Source organism: Xyrauchen texanus, chromosome 12 (assembly GCF_025860055.1).
Source record: "Xyrauchen texanus isolate HMW12.3.18 chromosome 12, RBS_HiC_50CHRs, whole genome shotgun sequence".
NCBI classification, from domain to species: domain Eukaryota; kingdom Metazoa; phylum Chordata; class Actinopteri; order Cypriniformes; family Catostomidae; genus Xyrauchen; species Xyrauchen texanus.
The window spans coordinates 34,982,155-34,991,316 of NC_068287.1; the positions used below are offsets into that span (position 1 = coordinate 34,982,155).

The 9,162-nt window shown below is 34.8% G+C and overlaps 1 long non-coding RNA gene across 1 annotated transcript; it reads left to right on the forward strand.

Annotated features, from left to right (window-relative positions):
• The first annotated feature begins 185 nt into the window (after nucleotides 1–185).
• On the forward strand, nucleotides 186–3,441 carry LOC127653223 (uncharacterized). The gene is made up of 3 exons (XR_007971783.1): nucleotides 186–396; nucleotides 641–687; nucleotides 3,387–3,441. It is a non-coding gene; the product is annotated as an uncharacterized LOC127653223 (long non-coding RNA).
• The last annotated feature ends 5,721 nt before the right edge of the window (nucleotides 3,442–9,162 follow it).

Here is a 9,162-nt window from a genome sequence, read left to right on the forward strand (position 1 = left end):
AATATAATAAATCTTAAAAACAGATTTTTATTATTGAATGATTATTAAAAATTTAGTTACAATTATTATGTTATTTTATAACTTTTTTTTTTATCTCTGAAGCTGGAAGTCAAGCCAGTTATGTGAACCAAAATGGTGAGGAGGGAATCAACATTCATGTGGATGACTATGGTCAGAAGTCCAATTACACATTTTTATGTTATTTAGGTGTTCACAGTTTTATTTTTAAGTATTTGCCTGAATATGAGATATGAGCTTTATGTGTGTGCGTGTGTGTGCATGTGTGTGATAGAGAAAGAGAGAGAGAATAATTAGTAAATAACCATCAATATGTGACTCTTTTCTGCATATTGAAGATGAGCCATATCAGCCCACAGATGAACCAGGCATTTACATGTAAGAGCATATCTGCCTGATTACATTTTTTCAGAAGTTGTTTTAAACAGTTACAATCAGACTAATAAACATTAAGTCATTATCCATATTAATTTTTCACAGACAGTGAAATAATTTAGATTTTATACTTTTTGTTTGCACAACACAATGGTACTTAATCACACAAATATACATTTTCTCATTTACTCCAGGCTCCTCAAAATGTATAATAAATATCAGAAATGGTCTTTCTTTTGTTCTGTAGAACTGTGATTCCGGATTGTCCCAGCAGAACATCGTCTCAGAGCTCAGGTTAGACATGATTCTCAGATGAAAGTGGTTCAGTTATTACTTGGTCTAATCTAAAACTAATCTAATATAATTTATATTTGGAGAAAAAACTTGCCAAATAAACTATTTCAAAACGAATAGAAAGTGAATAGAAGCAAGTAAAGTGAATTAAGAATGTTTGTGACTTATACAAGAAATCTGAACCCTTTATGAAATGAAAACCAAAAATGATTATTTAGTATAACATCAAACTAATAACCCTTTCAAAGATGTACTATGGAAACCACAGATTACACAAAATACCAAGCACTTAAAAAACGTGAAATCTCCAAAGGTTGTCCGATTTACTAAACCATATTATTTGTGTTACAAACCAAAATTGAGTTCCTCTTCTAAACTTGTTTTCTTTGCTTTCTTTTAATGTAGTTCAATAAAATTAGAGAATGCACTCTACTTGATTACATTATGTAGGGTGAATGTCAATTAATTAAGTAAGTAGTTAATGTGTTATTTTATGATTTAGAATAACCAGTTATGTTATGCTGGTTTACCATTGTAATGTGAAGTGTGGAGCTTTTGCTTAGGTTGAGGACGAGTACACAAACAACAACCTTGTAAAGGGATTAATGGGAATGGAAGCGAGAACCGGCTTGATGATATAAATAATGTTTTAATATGAAACTCAACCAAAAAGACAAACACACACACACACACACACACACACACACACACACACACACACACACACACACACAGGTGTGTCGGACAGCTGCCCATAAATCTCTCTCTCTCTCTCGCACTGCAGCTTCCAGTCGGCCTTTATCCCTCTCAGAGGTTTGATTTGCCTGATTAGGGGCCGGGTGTGCAGCATCACGACCTAGCCCCGCCCTCCGCCCTGTCACAAACCTATATGTTGCTTTACTCAAGGCGCAATTACTACTAAGAATTTAGCATGTTAAAGTATGCTATTGCTAGCATAACCTCACAACATAAATCAATAATATGATGCATATATATTATGTAAAATGAGGAAAAATATAATGTTAGGAACACACAAAAGAAAATCACTTTAAGGCTACTTAATTATGTCATTTACATTTACATTTATGCATTTGGCATGATGCTTTTATCCAAAGCAACTTACAGTGCACTTATTACAGGGACAATCCCCCTGGAGTAACCTGGAGTTAAGTGCCTTGCTCAAGGACACAATTGTGGTGGCTGTGGGGCTCGAACCAGTGTGCTTAGACCACTACACCACCACCACTCCACTTTTATCATTTAAAATAACTTTATTCCTTTATGTTGAAATTACATGAAAACATTGTTTCCTCACATTGAGCTGAACCCAAGATGAACAAAATATATGACTGAAGGTGATATTCATTCTTTAAAATGCATCTCGAGACACCCCCGTGCATTTTCAAGGCTGGCATTCCCCAGCGGCTCAGCATCTTACTGCCCTGTGGAGAATGAGGGTCATGACAGTGATGTGGTTTCCTGGACCTGTGATGACACCATTGTGTATGTACTGTGAAGAAACCAAATGTGAGGAGAAACATGAGGCTTGTGCTAGCAAAATGTATTTGTCAAACTCTCCATGCATCTCCCCGTCCTCACACATCTCCCTCATGTGGTTCTTCAGGAGTTCCCTCAGAAAAAGAGCAACCCGAGAGCGAAGTGACTTGAGTCTCATGCGTTTGTAGTAAAAGCAATCTGACTCACCGAGCAGACAGGGATAAACTGCTCACATGGAGGGAAACATTTGCAAAAGGCCATCTTGAAAAAGATGTTAAGCAAACTACTTTTATGCCTGTGAACAGTATACAAATACACACAAACACATCAAAGCAGTAATGTTTATGTAAAATAATTTATGTATTATTTAAATAAAATAAATGAGTCAAAGGATATGCTGCCAACAAGCTGTAGAAATCCAGACCTTGGACACCAAACCCCTGGTGTGTATGAAACAAATCAATTGTATGTACTGTATGTAGCACAGGGTACAACAGGGAATACGCTGAATATGTTATTTGATGTATTATTTTTAAATACACTATAATACACTGCTGTGCAAGTTGTTTCTGCCACCATGATGCAAATAGCATCTAACTTACTTTAATTTAAAAAAAAAAATAATAATTATTTGCATAGTCTAGAAATTTCATTAAAGATATTTATTAATTTGTGAATTGTGATTGGTGTGTTTGATTAGTTTAAAAAATAATTATATTTCATTTTTGTAATTCTAAAGCAGTTATGCCTGTGCTAATAAACTAGTTTATATTTTAGCATTTTTAAGCTTTACGCATTTTAAAAAATGTATTTATTTATTTCTTTGCACAATTCTAAGCTTGCTTATACTTTATGTTAATGTTGGGTGTGTTAAAGTTATGCGTACCTGTGGGAGGCCCCATTTTGAAAATCTGCTTGGGACCCCAAAAAAGCTACGGTCGGCCTTGTGCGTTCTGTTCTATTCATTGCGCTGCGTTCTGTTTTCTGTATTTCTGTATTCAGGGGTGATGTTTTTACTGCAAGGATGTCCAGTTTGAACAGCCCTTTACATTGCTTGAGGGATCTATTTGAATTCATTATGGTTTTACTGTTGTGACAAATACTGTAGTAACTACCATGTTTATTTTTTTGTGAGGGAATGACATAATAAAATCATTGCATCATCTGATAATATGTTAATGTAAATTTTCTTAACTTTGTAGGTGGAAATTATATAAATATAGGGGGAAATATAGAGCAAAAGGACGGGAATGCATCTGCATGTGACGAATGTGGCAACAGAGATGATGACTCGGGTATAACATGCTGTTATTAATGAATAAATAAATAAATGACCAAAATGCACCACTTCAATGTGTATCAGGCTAACTTCTGGGGTGTGTTTACAGACACTGGTGATTATGAAAACCTCAAAGACAGTTTAAACAATCCAGACCTTGGACGCCAAACCCCTGGTAAGTATGAATATGCTAAAATAAATTGTATGTTTGTAGGTACAACAGGGCTAAAGTCATCCTTATGGAATTTTTTTTTATAACAAATCTATTCCCTCCACTTAAATAAATAAATAAAACAATGTGTTTTATGGGGTCTTTTTTTACCCCCAAATACTATCATTTCGCTCATTGAACGGTTACTAAAAAAACATTGATTTAATCACCTTGAACAAAACTGAAAATGACAAATATGTATTGTGTCTCAAAATAAATGTGATAATTTCAGGGACTCTCATTAGCTACAAACATTTGAAAAATATATTTATTATAAGATCAAGGAATGGACAAGGAATATTTTGTAGTGTATAGTGACAAACAAGTGTTAAAGAAAGTACTGTGGTAGTTTTTGTTGCAGTGTTTTGGGAGAAAATCAAATCAAAAGCCTTTTATCCCAGCGGGCCTTTAGCCCATAGGAGAGACAAGGGCTGTGTTTACCAAAAGCATCTATATCATAGAAACCACTGGCACCAATAGTCTCTATGATCAACTTAAGCTTGTGATGCTTTAGGGAAACGCAGCCAACGCTGTTGTCCACCTTTATCCTTCAATTAATATTTGTAACAAATTCTTTGAGACAGCTAGCCTGGGTCCCCCCATTATATATTCATATTTTTACTTTAAGTACTATGTGCTTGTCTGTGATTGGTGGTGCATGGTCAATCAACAGACGATTGTATTTCTATTTTGCCCAGCACAAAGAAACATAATAAATTAATTAGGTCTATCAGAAATCTTTTGACAAATATTCCAGTGGAATGACAGAGCCCTAACTAATTAACATCAGGGATGATAACTCATAACTCAAAATATTTTCAGATGATTAGTTTGTTGTATGTAAAGCTGTTTTTAAGTGTTTAATCAATTTGGGCAAATTAGCTTCAGAAAAGGTGACTTCATCTGCAAGGTGAGTAGATTGCATCCCTGTAATAAACTCTGATGGTCAGAACAACTAAGCTCACATTGTTCTACAGACATGGTTTAGGTTTTTTATTAGCAAGACCTAAACCAATATTTTTGACTAACCCGTCCTAAAATTTTCAAGCTACATCCACCAAACTAGGCACAGACCTTCAGCCTGTTCAGAGTCTGGTTGCTATGATGACTATTGCAACTGATCAGAATTATGTTTTTTGCACAGCAGGAGAAAAAGTCCCCCAAATTCCAGTCTTACTCTCTTTCTTAACTTTCTAACAGTGTGGGTTAGGGGTAACATTCAAATCTATTTTTGTATTAGTGTTAAACTTTCAGACAAGGCTTTGTCAAGTCAATGTCAAAGTTTATTTTGAGAATCAAGAATTGATTCAGGTGATGAAATTAACATGTTGCTCTTGTTTCTCAACAGCTGTGTCCTTTGGAAGTATTGACAGTAGCTCTGATTATGTCAACACTGACCCAAATCCACAATAATCAAGGTACTAGTTCTTCTCGCTCTTTAGTAGTCAAGGTTATCTGACACGTTGCGTGTACCTTGGAAGATTTCTTAATGAATGCAGTGAAACGTTAAAACATTTTTCCTTCTCTCCAAGACTGATTTCTTGATTGGATTTATTCAATTTTTACCCAAGGACGACTAGAGTTAATGAAAGAAAGCAAGCGCATGAATCATTCTGCCTGCCCGAAGAGTTTCCACATATCTCCAATGCTCTGGATATTGTGGAAGTGCAACGAGTCGTCATCAACAATGCACTGAAGCCTTTTGTCACCTTCAGTCCTTACGAATCACCAGCTGACGAAACCTGAGAATGTTTTATTTGATAACTTTTTATGTATACATATATATACTTTTGCAGTTTACAGCCTTCTACATCCTGGCTTTTATTTCTAAGAATATGATCACACCACTGTTTCTTTGACTGACTACGCATGTAATATTCAGCTTTCAATGCCAATAATGTTTATTAAACTGATTTTATTTTCTTTTTTCTTTTTGTAAATGGAGAAATAAATCAAGCATCACTAAACTCATCTGGTGTGTCGAGTATCAAATAGCAACATACTGGAGGAAAATTTACATGGGATTCAACAAATACAGATGAAATATCACCAGCTATGAATTAAGGCAGTTTACTAGGGACTCTTCAATGATGGGCCATTCCACAGAATTGGTGCAAACTGCTGTCCCACAACCAAAAAACACATTTAAGTATTCAAATATTAGATGTTGACTATTATCTATTGAAACCCACAATAATATTTAAAATATCAGTAAGCTTAATATATATAAAATCATCATTTATAGGGTACTTTCAGTTGGGAGGTGGCTGTCCTGAAGCCTAACCCCTAAATTTCAACTTATGAAAAGGATATTGAAATAATTTTAGCATTTTTTTTTTCCTCCTTTGTTGTCTTTTAAAATATCTTTTTTATTTTTAAGAGTCCAAAATTTTGGACTACTATTAAAGTAAAGTACTATTTAAAAAGATATTTTTATATAATGAAACTTTATGTAAAAAAGTGTGTCCTGCATTTTCATGTCACTACTGAAACAGTGTATGTTTTATTCCGTTATAATCACAGCCCAACATTTTTGATCATGACATATTCCTGTGTCCCTCTCTCTCATAGCTACATGGTGAGTATAGTTCCCATCATTTTGAGGTAAATGTGTTCAAAAGTCTGAAAATCTGTTTGTAACTTTAAGGAACGTCATTTTTCTGCAATTAACCAAACCTTTATGGGTGTTATTCCATATAATTTAGTCTTTATGTGTGTCCAACTGTTCAGATCTGTGCTAGCTAACCATGTGCTGATTAGCATCGTTGAGCTAGGCTCAAAAGTATCTAAAATTGTCACTATTAAAACAGTCACGACCGAAACGTGAAGTTTCGGTTGTTACATCATTGTTTTGGTAGTGACAAAAGGGAACACTTAATCCTTTATTTGGGGGAAATAAGCAACATTTTAGTACAGTTGTGCAAATCATTAGTATTTTAGTATGCATGTTACAATTCTGTAATATGATGTGGTTTTAATTCCAGCTGAAATATAACACTTAAGGGTGCAGTCTGTCATACTAGCTAAAGGTTATGTTGTTGTCAGTAATGCTAATTTCTATGGTTTACTTAACAGGGAGAATGACATAAAACACAAACATGCCTAAACAAAATAGAAAAACAAGAGAGAGAATACAGACAATGGTTGAGGGATGACCCCGTGACGTAACAGGAATACTTTAGAAATGAAGGGAAGAAGGACATTTGAAGAGTATCAGTGCATTATCTGACAGGGAGCAAAGACATGTCAGAAAAACATGGAGGAAAACACAGGATGATGATGATGAAAAGACAAAAAGAGGTGGACATTTTGCAGGGCTTCCACACCACCTAGCACTTCCAGTGAGGGCGATCAGACACCAGTGCTCATACACACTGGGGGAAAAAAGGTACAAAAAAAGAAGCAAAAACCAGTAACTATAGAAAATGTCAGAAGTTAGAACAGAAGATCAAATAAATGCAGAAGAGGGAAGAAAAATATAGAAAGCGTGTCAAAGGTAAAGGTAAAAGTTGACATTAGACCAGTCAAAATGTTCTCCAAGATCGAAGACTCAGATGGATGTACAGAACTGACTTCCTAACCAAGTCAGAAAACCCCTTCTTTCTCACAACACGCTTATGCACCAAATACAGGAAAAGAATCAAGAGGAACATTTATTCAGAAGAGCTTTCACAAACGGGTTGCTTAGAAATGAACTTTTCTCTATGTTAAGAAAATGTGTTGTTATCTTCCACAAAGTGTCCAACAAGGCTGAAAACCACCCATGTCTTAGGTTCACCTAACAGAGTTGTGGTGGTGTAGTGGGCTAAAGCACATAACTGTTAAGCAGAAGGTTGTAGGTTCGATCCCCACAGCCACCACCATTGTGCCCTTGAGCAAGGCACTTAACTCCAGGTTGCTCCGGGGGGATTGTCCCTGTAGTAAGTGTACTGTAAGTCACTTTGGATAAAAGTGTCTGCCAAATGCATAAATGTAACAGAAATAACCAATTATTCTGAAATTAATGTTTTATGCACATACACACGTCCAAAACAACCCAGCAGTGTTCAAAGCAGTATGTGAAAAGTTAAACTGTTGAATAGACTCCTGAGAAGCAAAGAAAAAAAAAGTATCCTGAAATTAATGTTTTATGCACACACATATTAAACACTCACTCATTCACTCACTCACTCTCTCCCTCACACACACACTTACAGACATACACACACACACACACACGTTCAGCGGTTCTGAAGATTTATCTGAATAACTCAAAAGCAATAGGTTAGTGACATTGAGACATAGAGTGGTGGTGGCGTAGTGGGCTAAAGCACATAACTGTTAATCAGAAGGTCGCTGGTTTGATCCCCACAGCCACCACCATTGTGTCCTTGAGCAAGGCACTTAACTCCAGGTTGCTCCGGGGGGATTGTCCCTGTAATAAGTGCTCTGTACGTCGCTTTGGATAAAAGTGTCTGCCAAATGCATAAATGTCAATGACATGGTTCATATGTTATATATCAGAGATGTAGAACTGGACAATCAGTTAGGAATAATCTGAATATGAACAAATAAAATTCTAAAGAGTGGAATGGAGGTTAAATGTGTTCCTTGATTTACTGTCATTTTAGGCTATAGATGGAATCCATTTTATTTGATATTGTGACCATTTTTCTAAACTAAAATAATCCTGCTGTCTATTATAATGGACATTCTGTGCAAATAAAACGTTGATTAGGTAGAAAAATCTATTTAAATCTATCTTCCTCAAGACCCAAAGTAAAGAAAAGCTCTTCAGCTAGGTGTTCCTATCAGATATTTACTGTCAGATGTGCAACAGTTATTTTTATTAACATAAAATGTTGACAGTCTGATTCAGCCATGGCAAACTAAATATTGTGGTCACTTATCAAAACATTAGTCACGACCGAAACATGGGATGTTTTGTCAAAAATAAAGTATATTGAATAATCAAATGTTATGATTGGTTCAATGTATATTCAAGCTAATGAATCCATAACTTTGAAATCAGTATGATCAACTTTATGCCTTTTACAAAGATTGAATTCAAAATACAACAAATCTAATAAATTACACTTGAAATATTGTTAAAATTGTAATTGATTTACCTGTGAAAACTTAATAAAATAGCAAAAAATATATTTACAAGGTATATGTAAACAAAATCTTAATAGGTCAATATAACCCTTCTTATTAAATTATATATTATTGTGTTTCGGTAGTGACAAATTTGGGGGGAGGAAAAATATTCCAAAACTTTTTGAAAATACAATATGAGAATTAACTGCACAATTAATAGAAATGTGTATCTTGGATATTGTACAATTTGCATATATACATATATATTTATTTTTTGGAAAGACACATTTGTTTCAAGATGTTTCCAACTCTGACTTTGAACCAATTCTGTAGAATGGCCCTGATAGGAAAATTAAGATCCAATTCTGCATTCATCTAAAAACTACTACAACTTTAATTCACATGATTT